Genomic DNA, 3,948 nt, shown 5'->3' on the forward strand with positions numbered 1-3,948 from the left:
CAATAAATCATTGCATATGAATCTACCAAAATTTGGTTCCAAAATTCCCAATTTTTGGTTTTCTATCAATTTCAATATGAATATACATTTAGTATGTTATGTACATTTAAGTAAGGAGCCTGTAATTCAGTGGTTGTCGTTTGTTTATGTGTTACATATGTGTTTTTCGTTCATTTTTTGTATATACATAAATAAGGCCGCTAGTTTTCTGGTTTGAATTGTTATGACGTTACGAGCGATGTTCGTACATGTAAGCGTAACACAACGTCGCGAATATTTCGTAACGTTCAAACCAAAAATTCGACTGAAACGTTTTTTTTTAAGCAAGTGCGACATTATTGTATGATTCCGCAAAATAGACGTTGCTTTTTAACTACTCATTGAAAATTGATGCATTTTAGTTTTTTTAAAAATTAAGAAAAATAACATTTTAAAAAATCATATAATTCTACCATTATAAGAGCACTGATCAGCAAACAATTGACGTACATTTGAGTTGAGTTCGTTTTTACGTCAAAAAATGGCGGTGCGACAACCTTTTAAGCCTTTGAAAAATCGCTCACATATATCATTTTTCAGGATATTTGTCTTAAAACTCATAAAATTAAGCAAATGAACATTGATGTAGTAAATACAAATACTAAACTTTTTCCATTTAGATAAATGTGCTTTGATTCTCAAATCTGGACTCCCAATTTTTTCCCCGTAGGACAGATTTGCCCTTATAGTATGGAACGCTTTTTCTTTCCTATGAGGAACCTTTCTGTTAAATAATGGAAAAAAACGTTTTTCAAAATATTAAATAGTTTAGACGAAAATCATAGTTTAGTGGTTACAAAAAATGAAATATGTTACGCGGGACAACCTAAAAATGAAGCTTGTCGTATGCAGCATAAAACATAGTTTCAACAATTATATTTTTCGTTTTTATTTTAAAAAACATTATTTTTTAAAATACGTACAATAGCAATGAACATGATATCACAAAAAATATATATTTTGGACTTGTATCTTGCCATCTACATCGATTTTCCAATGAGGTATGAACATCGCGCGTAACGTCTTTACATTGTCAGTTCGGGGCCTTTTAAAGCTGAGTATGCGGTATGGGCTTTGCTCGTTGTTGAAGGTCGTACGGTGACCTATAGTTGTTAATTTCTGTGTCATATTGGTCTCTTGTGGAGAGTTATCTCAACATGGCAATCAAAACACATCTTTTTTTTTTTTGTAATCAATGAATTTTGTAAAAGATTTAATGACTGGAGAATTTCAGAAAAGGTATCAAAAGGTCAAATGAATATTTTTAGCGCTTATCTGTATATTATGACCATTCATTACTATACAAATATAGTGTATTTACTTTCTAAGTTTACTAATCGATCCATGGTGGTCATTGATATAGTATACAGACTCTCTCTATTTAATAAACTCTGTGACCGCCGTGGATAGTAAACTTGAAAATGATAGCAGATAGAATTCTGAAAATAGACTTTATTCTTTGTATATATTAGTGTTGTCAAATCGTACGTTTTTGCCTAAGCGGTTACTCGGATAATCGTTCGACCGATTAACCGGTTAACCGGTAGTTTGAGTTGGTGCTTGCAAGCCTTATCAATAGTACCCTACACATAAATATAAGATGTGGTATGAGTGTCAATTTGGCAACCTTTCATCCAAGTCATAAATTTACGCTTTTAGAATTGAAGTTTGTCCTCTGTCATTATCAGGCTTGTCTGTGAGGATTCCTGGCGAAGTTTGACTTTTAATAATCAACTACACCATATCAACTATAGCGTTTGTACAAACTTCAGATTGAAAAATAAATTTAAAAAAACTTCTTGATCTCGTAGAATTGAATATGTCTGAAACTGATTATTCTTTCCTTTTCACTTGTTGTCTCCGAAAATGATGTGGAGTGTTTCATTTTGAGTGATGAATTATAAAAAAGAAGATGTGGTATGATTGCCAATGAGAAAATTCTCCACAAGAGATCAAAATGACACAGAAATTAACAACTATAGGTCACCGTACGGCCTGTTTCTTTACTTTGTTTGAATGTTACTCGTACTATCACGTATACATTGAGTACATTCACATTAGTTTGCATTTCAAAATTTTTGAGTTTGCATTTCGTTTAAAGTAAGACTAAGCCTTGTACGACGGAGGTTGCACATTTAGATGTAGGTTTACACAATATTACATCAGAAACGAAATAATGAAGAAAATCGTAAAATTTAATCGCATCACTGATTTAGAGTTACTGCTAAAAAACATGTATACTAATTATGTTTATTTAAGATTTTGCCCCGAGCTGAGAGACATGTTTAATTTTATTTTTATAGGATTAACAATAGCAATCTATTTACTGGACAACTGATCTGTCAAATTAATTATCACGACGACATTTTTAAAATAAAATAAAACCTAACTTTTTAATGATTTCAATTCAAATTTATATAAAATCTATCAAAATTGAAAAAAAGTCCGGTTTTAAACCGGTTAGCGTTTTTGGTATTCCGTATTCGGTCGTTCGACCGGTTAACCGTTGACAACACTAGTATATATGTATGTTCAAAGTATGCAGAAAAACGCAAACCGGAAGTCTAATCTGACTTAAAATTTCGTCCAATGACGGGACAATATCAGGATGCCTTTTTTCTCGTTTTTCTCCCAAAATAACTCAATCTGAATAATCATATGAATGGATGACAAATGCGACTATGCACTGTACCTATAGGACACAGAGGCGTGTTGATTAATTTGTTGTGGAAAGAAGAGAAGCGACACACAATATGAGGTCTTCTCGTTTAATAGTATAGATAGATTCCTATCAAGCAGTGTTGTCATTTTAAAGGTACTTTGAACATTGTCATATAAGTGGGAGGTTTGGATAGCCATAAAACAAGGTTCAACCTGCCATTTTCTTCTTAAAATGTCCTGCACCAGGTCAGGAACATGGCAGTTGTTATCAATAAGTCCATTTCTATGAATATTAGTTTTTGTTTCAGTTCACTTTTTCTGTTGTTCAGTTGTTTTCCTTTCATAGTTGATGTGTTTCCCTTGGTTTGGTTTTAAACCCCAATTTGTTTTAGCTGAATCGATTTATGATATTGAACAGCGATGTACTACTGTGCCCTTAATAGGCATATACAGACTCGGGAGGAATTTCGGGTTAACCAAAGTTTTGTTTTAATCCCAAGAACCCGAAGCCTTAAACTAACAGACGTTTTGACAAAACAAAATAGAATGTAAAATATTTTGATTTATTGGTGTTTAACTCCAATTTTTGTTGCAGGCTCAGTGATTTTGCTGTTCCATCAATGTTTTGCTTTTATATTTGACGTACACGTCTTTCCCTCAGTTTTAGTTTATGACCCATATTTGTTTTTGCTTCATCGATTTATTAATATTGAACATTGGTAAACAACTACTGCCTTTATTCAACACCATTGTGCTATTTCGTGGCTGTCAGTTTTTATTTGTGGAGAAAGACAGAGTGCCATCAGAGAACCACCAACCTTCCATCAGAAAACTGACAATCTTAGTCAATTAGGATTGGAGTCAAGCGCACCTGCCCCAAACCTCAGTGTTGACAGGCTAGTGATACAGTAGTTAAACTAGGTAGACCACTTGGCCATCAACAATCTTAACAGATTTTGAAAATGCATCGTTTAGTGTATATGTCATATAGACACAATGCAATACAATTTCAACTTGATGTTGATTGTATTTGTTAACTCCTTTATCAGGCATAGTTGACCTTGATGAATCAGGCATAGTTGACCTTGATGAATCAGGCATAGTTGACCTTGATGAATCAGGCTATTCTTTTAGTTATTTGACTGATAATCTTTTTATAGATTCATTCACTCCTGGCTTTCAAATATTTATGTTTTAGTGATTTCGATGAAGGTAAATACAGAAAAGTATTGCTTTTGAAGCACAAAA

Source organism: Mytilus edulis, chromosome 6 (genome assembly GCF_963676685.1).
Source record: "Mytilus edulis chromosome 6, xbMytEdul2.2, whole genome shotgun sequence".
NCBI classification, from domain to species: domain Eukaryota; kingdom Metazoa; phylum Mollusca; class Bivalvia; order Mytilida; family Mytilidae; genus Mytilus; species Mytilus edulis.